The sequence below is a fragment of the Haemaphysalis longicornis genome, unplaced genomic scaffold (genome assembly GCF_048455015.1).
Source record: "Haemaphysalis longicornis isolate Haplotype H1 unplaced genomic scaffold, Haemaphysalis longicornis Haplotype H1 scaffold_5, whole genome shotgun sequence".
In the NCBI taxonomy this organism is placed as follows: Eukaryota; Metazoa; Arthropoda; class Arachnida; order Ixodida; family Ixodidae; genus Haemaphysalis; species Haemaphysalis longicornis.
In genome coordinates, this window is record NW_027526385.1 from 20,385,907 (window position 1) to 20,395,115 (window position 9,209).

At 49.6% G+C, this 9,209-nt stretch overlaps 1 pseudogene; it reads left to right on the forward strand.

The window, feature by feature from the left end:
- Window positions 1–666: 666 nt before the first annotated feature.
- Window positions 667–1,536, forward strand: LOC144139105 (cyclin-dependent kinase 1 pseudogene; annotated as a pseudogene).
- Window positions 1,537–9,209: the final 7,673 nt, after the last annotated feature.

Sequence of the window (9,209 nt, forward strand, 5' to 3'; positions counted from 1 at the left end):
CGAGAAATCACGGAGACAGAGAGAGAGAGAGTCAGAGAGAGAGGAAGATTTTACAGGTTTATGAACAGGACGATGTTGTCAGGGCCTTCACTTTGCGGAAGGCATCTTTTGCCCCACATGCATCTGTGCTTGCATACAGAATCGCGCAAAAGATTGTTTATGGCTCATAAACCACCACAAACTGCCCGCCAGAAAGAGTGCCTACCATTTGAATAACTTCAGGGAACCACACTCAAATTAGTCTAGCACCCTAAAAGTCCTATGGCTTTTAACACCCAGCGATCGGCATTCCCTTTTTGCTTCAGCGTATGAAACTGCCATGATTTTTTGTCTATTGCTGGACAGATATTTGGACTAGTTGGTTGAAGTTCATAATGCATGGCTTAAAAATAAAGGAAAGAGAGACACCGTAAGAAAGGTGTGCAAGTGCTACGTCGGTTGTTTAGTGGAGGATTGAAGCATTGCTGCAGTTGACACGGCCCAACATCGTGTGCACAGTAGTGAAGAAGATGACGCGTAAAAATGCGTGCCCCGGGTGTTGCTTTCACGCGCCGCTCTCGTGCACGCTCATTTGCCTGCTTCGCCAAGTCATAAGTGCATCATTTCTCGAAGTGACGATTCAAGTATTCCTCCGTTCTTGACCGCAGGCAGCATTATACTTCGACGATGTACAACTATATCAAGCTGGAAAAGATTTGTGAAGGCACTTGTTCCACTGTATACAAGGCTAAAGACCAGCGTGACGGAAAGATCGTAGTACTGAAGAAGATTCGCTTCGAGAGTGAAGATGAAGGCGTGCCACAAACGGTAATCCGAGAGATCGCTCTGCTGAGGCAGCTCCATCACAAGAACATCGTCCGGTTGGGAGAGGTGAAGATTGAGAGCATCAAGGGTGTCTATCTGGTGTTCGAGTTCGTCCCCATGGATCTCAAGAAGTATCTTGATAGCATCCCCAAACACGAAAAGCTCGACATGAGAGAGGTAAGGAGCTACCTGCGTCAGATCCTAGAAGCCATATTGTTCTGCCACATGCGGGGCATCCTGCACCGTGACCTGAAGCCGCAGAACCTGCTGATTGACGAGACGGGCACAATTAAGGTGGCCGATTTTGGTCTGGCCCAGGCCTTCGGAATCCCTGTACGCGTCTACACCGAGGAGGGGGTCCTTCTGTGGTACCGGGCTCCCGAAATCCTACTGGGCTCGCCGGTCTTTTCTACGCCCATGGACATCTGGAGCATCGGGTGCATCTTCGCCGAGATGGTCGGCCGCAAGGCACTCTTCCGTGGGGATTCCAAGATTGACCAGCTCTTTCGAATCTTTCGGATTCTGGGCACCCCGACTCCTGACACATGGCCAGAAGTGGTTTTCCTTCCAAATTACAAGCCAATCTTCACCAGCTGGCAGGAGAACGTCCTGGCGAGCGCTGTTCCGGACCTGGACATCAACGGTCTGGATCTTCTGAGTAAAATGCTGACCTACAACCCTGGCCAAAGGACCTCTGCCAAGCACGCCTTGTGTCACCCCTACTTCAATTGATCCATCCAGAGACAATCTGGTTGTTTCCCTGGAACCCGGAGAGAGCCTGCCATGGACGTGTTGCATTTCCCGTGGAGTCGAAGAGTTGTCAATAAGACGCTGAGTCATACACCTAGATGTACTCCTGTTATGAAGTAAAGTGTTTTCCTTTGATTGCGTGTCTTTCTTGAACAGGGGCAGTTGCTTCGAAGCAACAGCAACTATACCTGGTGGCTAAGCAGTATTGCAGTTCTTGAGATGTAGCCCGTTACCACGGCCGGTAATTTCTCGATTGTCGTTATTTTTCGTCCTTGTCCCAAATGGTGCAAGGGAATGTTGCCAGTAGCGCGGAGGCAAATCAAATGTATTTTCATAACTACCTCCCGTAGACTCTACATGAGTGATCTTGGGAGTTACCATTAGTAAACAGGCCGACCTAGCCTTCAGGGAGTGTTGGCAGTTGCTGCGTGCTAGGAACTGCCTTCTAAAACTATCTGCGGCCAGTCACAACGAGTCACACCATAGGTTTTTGCCCTTTAAAAAGTGGTGGACCAGCCCCCCCAAAACGTAACATTCTTCCCCATTTTCAACAAATCTTTAGCGTTCTCACTGAGGTCATTGTACGCCAATACGCCCACCTGGAAACCCAACTTTCTGTGACAGTGATGATGAATTTGTCATGTACTGCGTTCCGTCAAGTCCCGATGATGATGATGCTTAGTGGCTTCCCTTTTGTAACGGGGTGGCGTTACAAAGACAAATACCGCCATCTGGTGGAGCCCGCTTTAACGAGTGACTGACGTGACTTTGATTGCCCTCGCCCAGAGATAGCAGTGCGTGCCCAAGCATAGAAGGCGACGCTCAGGTTTAGGCTAATTCTAAATAAAGAACATTCTGCTATAATTGCGTGTACGACCACGCCATTGACACCTCGCACTTCCGAACTCCGGCAACAGAATTATCGTTGTTGAAGTAAAATAAAAAGGAAAACGCTTCCCGTGGCCGCAATCGAACGTGGGGTCCTCGCGTTACGAACCCGGGGTCTACCCAATTGCGCCATTTTGACAAGATCAAAGCAAACGCCAAGCAGCAGGTACCGGATTCGCGTCGTATACCCTAAACGCAAACATAAGGGCTATGGCGTGCACAACCGAGAGTTGCTGTAGGTATTGTAGAAAAGTGGTGCGTACCTGTAGAGTTGCATAGATTCGCAGTGTGAGATTGGCCAACCAAAGAATCCATCACGAGTAAGCTGGGCATTCAACCGTCGTCGTCGTTAGATGGAGGGGTGCGTGATATTAGATGCAGAGCATCTGATTCACTCGCCTTGTCCCTCCGGCGTCGTCGTCGTCGTCGTCGTTGGCGTTGTCCGCCCCTCCCACATTCTCCTCGCCGCGTCAGCTGCGCTCTCCGCCGCTCACCCCCTCTTCTCTCCGATCGCGAACACTCTCTCGCGAGGGGCATTGGATTGGATTCGATTGAATCGGCTTGGATTGGATTGGCTTGGCTTGGCTTGGCTTGGATTGGATAGGATTAAAGTGGATTGTGTTGGATTGTGTTGCGTCATAGCCGCGGCGCGTTGCGTCATAGCCGCGGCAGACGCGCTGGGGCCGGCGCATGTGCAGTACTCTCTCTTCCGCGGTTTCCTCTCCGGGCGCGCTGCGCATTTAACCGGTGTGCCGTTCTCCGGCGAAGCAACATCCACGCTTGGCTCAAACACCTAGAGTCCACCCCGCGTTACAAGTACGCCAACGTCGTCATCGACTGGGACCGGCTTACGCAGTCCCCTCAACGTTATGCGCGCTATAAAACGCGGTCCCTTCGCCGCTCCACCTATGCGTCGCATCTACACAGGGGTTCCCGCGAGGGGAGGTGGGAGTTTTTTAAATGCGAATGCATTTCTTAGTCGGGGGTTGTCGTGCGTTGGCCGGCGTGCGCCTAGCAACAGCTGTGGCGCGCCTAGCAACCGGAGCAGGTGGTAGCTCGGGCGGGAGTAGCGGAGGGCAAGGGGAGAGGAGGAGCGCGCTCGGCGTGTGATGGCGCTCGCATCGCGGAGCTCGGGCGGAGTAGCGGAGAGTGAGTGGAGAGGAGGAGCGCGCTCGGGCTTGTGAGGGCGTTCGCATCGCGGAGCTCGGCGGAGAGAGCTCGCGCGCTTAAATGCGAATGCATTTCTTAGTCGGGGGTTGTGGTGCGTTGGCCGGCGTGCGCCTAGCAACAGCTGTGGCGCGCCTAGCAACCGGAGCAGGTGGTAGCTCGGTCGGGAGTAGCGGAGGGCAAGGGGAGAGGAGGAGCGCTTGGCGTGTGAGGGCGCTCGCATCGCGGAGCTCGGGCGGAGTAGCGGAGAGTGAGTGGAGAGGAGGAGCGCGCTCGGGCGTGTGAGGGCGCTCGCATCGCGGAGCTCGGCGGAGAGAGCTCGCGCGCGGGGCGGGCGTGTTGCGCGGGTCTCTCTCTCTCCTCTCCGCGTACCCTCTTTCCGCTCGCTGCGCTCGGAAAAATATATATAAATGCAGTGGAGCGCGCGCCTCTCTCCGTGACTGCTTGCCGCAGCGCACTCATCGGTGCACCCAATGCATTCGCATTTCCGCACGATCCTTTTCGGGGAGGTGGGGGGAGTTTTTTTTTCTTTCTGCTCACCACTGCCTTTCGATGTCTCATTGACAAGTGTGGTTCTATTATCTCTTCTTTTATCCATCTATCACACACGCTGCAGAACGACATAGTGACTCTATTCTTATGAACACGTAACATAGCGTGTGACCGCAACGTTGACGGCAATATAGCGTGTGATTTGAGCGAGATTCCGTTCCCTAGTGGTACAAGCCCGGACAGCGTTCTGTAATGGAAAATTTTGGGAGCATCAAATGACACCTTTTCATTTTTATAGCTGTGTTTGTTTTTGCTTTCGTTCTCGTTTTTGCTGTTTGTTTTCTTTTTCTTTTCTGATTTTGTTTTTTTTTTCTGTTTTTTCTACTATCTAGCGTAGCCAGCCAGGGCGGCGTCTCGGCTAACTTCGCTGATCTTCATTAGAGTTTCTCTCTCTCTCTCCCCCGGCATTTCCTGCGAGAACGCAGCGCCATTCAATGCTTAACTCGGAAAAATCTGTATTATTTCATGTAACTGCTAGTTTCTCTCTCTCTCTCTCCCGGCATTTCCTGCGAGAACGCAGCGCCATCCAATGCTTAACTCGGAAAACTGTATTATTTCATGCAACTGCTACAGGAGTTCTCGGCTAATAACGTATGGGTACGATAGTGTATGTGCGTACGAACGCCCGGGTTCGAGCCTTAAAAATGCTAATAAACTTTTACAAGAAGGAATTGTGGTATTGTAAAACGTTTTCGTAGTTGAATTCACAGCATTATTGTAATAAATAAAAGTGGGTTGGTAACGCTTAAGTCCATTCATAGGTGGGGCGTGGCATATCAGGCCGTCGAATTAGCGTTTTGCATCGTACCAGAAGACCCCCGACGTTACTTATCTTCATACGGAATATCACGTCATTTAAATAGCCCACCAGTTTTAATGTTGTTGGGCATAATTTATTGAAATTGATTTTATATTTAACGCTCATATTTCAGTGTGCAGTATGTCCTAGCACACGCTGTGTCCACAGCAATGCATAATACGACACCGTCACCTTCAGGTGCTTGCGCACAGTAAGTATCTTGCTTGTACAGGCTCAGCGGATGACATCACGACTATCAGGAGGTTCGTTATGCACGGTGCCTGTGGAAGCGGGAGGAGGAGGAAAAACTTTATTGTGAGCCTTGTGATCTGGGAGTGGCTCCTCAGTCCAGGAGACCATGGGACGACCTTGCTGTCTCAGCCCTGGACACCAGGAGTTGCTGTGCATCCAAGCCGGCGCTGGTCGTCAGGTTCTGCCACAGCTCAGGAAGGGGAAGGGAAGTGGGTAAAGGAGGGAGGGCTGGGTTGTGTACGCACCCCAAGATCATGTGTATGAGGCTACATGGGTTAGGGCAAAATTTACATGTGGCAGAGTATTGGGTGGGGTACATCCGATGTAGCCAAGTTGGGTGAGGAAAGGTTTTTGTTTGAAGCCTCCGGAGTATTACTTCTGTTTTAGTAAGATGCGGGTGAGGAGGGGGAAAATGTTGTCTTTCTGTGCGGTAATGTTTGGAGATGTGTTGAAATGTGAGCAGGGGAACGAGACTTGGTGGTTCCTCAGAGGCCTGGCAGGAGAGTTCGCAGGCTTGTCTATGGGCAAAATTATTGCCCGTTAGTGAGGAGTGTCCCGGGGTCCACACAATGTCGATCTTCCTGTTGGGGGCGTGTTGAGCCAGGAGGTTCCACGTAGGTGAGGCCACGTAACCTGATAAAAAGCTGCCACAGACGGCTTGACAGTCCGTAATTAGAATTGTGGCGGGTGTTTGAGTGATGGCGAGGGCCACAGCAAATTCTTCCGCCGCCCAGGTAGATGTGGTCTTGATTGAGGCGCAGGTTATGATCTTGTCTTTAGTGGTTGCTACGGCTAAGTAATGGGACGGATTGGAGTAAGGGCTTGCATCTGTGTACGAAACGTTAGGATTTTTTTCCGTAGACTTGTTCTTGGGCTTGGCTACGGGCATGTCGATGACCGGAGTGCAAAGTGGGATGCATATTTTTGGGAAGAGGGCGGACACGAATGGATTGACACCAGTTATGGGGAAGAGGGTTTCTGTCCGTGGTTTGAGGAATTGACATTTTGAACTCCTGTAAAAGTGCCAGTCCTGTTGGTGTTTGAGTTAGACGGAGACGTTGACTGGAAAGATAACCTTCGATGAGTTCCGTGACCGAGTTGTGAATGCCTAATTGGAACAGTTTAGTTGTCGCAGTGGACATAGGAATGGCTCCCGTGTCACTTTTGCAGAAAGTGAGGTAGGGGGCGATGTAGATGACCCGTGATATGAGGAAGGCGCGGATAAGGCGGAGAAGGTCTTCCTCCTTCATGCCACGATGACGATTGGAGATGCGACGAACCATGTGGGTAACTTGAGTGAATACTGTGGTGAGCTTGAATAATGTCTGATCGTTCCGTGTATTGGCCTGGACTGTAACACCAAGTATCTTGAGTGCAGGTCTGGGACGTATGAGCTGACCATCGAGGGTAATTTGAACTGATTCTTTGTTTGATGCAGGGGAACTTCTCCGTACAATGATGAGGTCTGATTTTTGAGGGGAACTCCGAAGGCCAATTGATGAGGCATATTGTTTTACAGTGTCAGTGGCTTTTTGAAGGGTATCTTGAATTTCACCTAAAGAACCCGTGTCAGTCCAAATGGTAATATCATCCGCATACAGTGCGCGATGAACACGGGGGATGGCTTTAAGCTGACGAGGGAGGCCTAGGAGGGCGATATTAAAAAGCAAAGGTGAAAGAACAGAACCTTGAGGAGTGCCTCGATCTCCTAGAGTGATGGGATCAGATTTCACATCGCCTGCTTTGATGATCGCCTGTCGGTGGGTGAGAAAATCGGCAATATAGGAGTAGGTACGCAAGCCGCACCGTGTTTCGTTGAGACGGAAGAGGATGGCAGAATGAGAGACGCTATCGAAAGTTCCCTTCAAGTCCAATGCAAGAATTGCACGAGGTGAATTTCGGGAGGCTGGTATAAGAATTCCTTCCTTTATGCGAAGAAGGAAGTCTTGAGTGCACAGATGTTTTCGGAAACCATACATCGTATTTGGGATGAGATCCTTGGCTTCTAGGTAGGGTTGTAGACGTCGGAGTAACATGCGCTCCACTAATTTACCCACACAAGATGTTAAAGAAATAGGGCGAAGGTTGTCCAGATTGGGGGACTTGTTAGGCTTCGGGATAAAGCGGATCTCTGCTGTTTTCCATTGTGGGGGAAGTTTTCCGGATTTCCAATGGGCGTTAATATGCTGCAGAAGTTGTTTCATTGAGGTGCCATCCAAGTTGGCTAAGAGACGATAGGTCACATGATCCGGGCCCGGGGTGCTGTTTTTGTTGCATTCGGAAAGAGATGTGCGGAGTTGGACAACGCACAGCTGGGGTCAAAAGTGCGCAGGATAACGTTAGTTTCTCCGCTCTTCGGGGGCTAATCTCCTGATACGCACATGGTGATGATACACTGAATCCTGATGCTGCGTTTACAAATACCAATTAGTGCTGAGCCCCCAGAGATAAGAAAAGTTAACGTTGTCCTGTAAACTTCTGACACCAGCTGTACGTGCAATGCGACACGAAGAGGTTGTGTGAGTAGCCTCGGAACAGCTTACGTTATTATAGTGAACATTCACACGCAAGCACAGTATTAGAAGTTGAGAGATCGCCAAGGAGTTTACGAAGGTCCCAGAAGTTGCAGTCCAGACTGCATTCATTCAGAGAAATGACCGGCGGCTTGACTGTGCCACTCACGGGGTATTACTGAGAGTAGCATACATTCCTGTAATAAAGCGCTGAGAATAAACCACGCGGGTATGTGTCTATTCTGTTGGTATGTAACGCTTTACGGTTCTCCCATGCACACACTTAGTAAGCAGACAAATTTCTTGTGGTGGACCATCCAATTTCTTGCAAATCAAATTAAGTGATTATTGTTTTCTTAATGTTGGTGAGTTTATTGATTGAGTGTAGGGAGATGTTTTATAAAGCATTTGCTAAGACGCCCCAGATGTGAACCCTTACCCGCAAGCTGGATTGGTTTTGATTGGAATTCCCGTTGAATTTTTTCTTAAACGTGATGTACAAGCGCTATGTTGGCGGGTCACCAGGTCGGGCCTTCAACATCGCCTTCCTCGGCTCTTCAAGCCCTGCACTCCTCCATTTAAAACTACCCTCTCTGGGGAGAACACTGGCGGCAACGGCTCAAACTCCCAATGCACCCTCTACGCTTCTGTAGCTTAGAGCCATCCTATCGATTAAAAGTTGCCACAACAACGTACGATTGTGGACACGCCTTATGATGAGGGCGCGCTAGCACTATCAACATCAGTTTTCACTTGTGTTTTACATCTTCTCTCCATTATGACTAATAGCCTTGGCCAATCTCCTTGTTAGCCCTATGTTTATGGGTAAAACTTGGCAGCCCTAAAGCTAGGGTTAATGACGTGCCAAGCAACGTCAAACTCATTGTACATCACTCTGTGGGTGCCGTATATCAATAAGGTGTCAAAGCCTGACGTGAGGTCTAACATCAGGCGGGCGCACACCCGCTTCCTCCTTCCCACGTCACCGTCAGCACTCAGGCTGATTTGATAGCAACGGGGACCGCTAAGAAAGAATTCGTACTACTACCGCGCAAGCATATTCACCCCTGAAAACTCAGTTCAGAGCGTTACTACGGGCGAGAAAAAAAATTATTCAGAAGTGATAACATCTATGCAATGACTTCGGTCGCAGCCATACTAACAAGAGCCATGATGAGATTCCCAAAGCACAAATCAAGGTTTATTGCTCCATACAAATCGTAGATAATGAGCCAGAAAGAATTTTGCAACCTTAGTGGCTTCAAACCCGCACTCAAATTATTAAAGACGCTAATAACTGCATGATTTTTACGTAACAATGGCCACTCCCTCCTTGCAACCACTAACGTCAATTTTTTACCTTTTTTTTTCAGCAGCCTTATATTTACGTAATGTCTTGTTATTATTCAACAATGTTGACATTTATGAACATTAACACTGGACGTAGACGTATAGATTTGGCTGTGAGTATGTAAGACTATTGT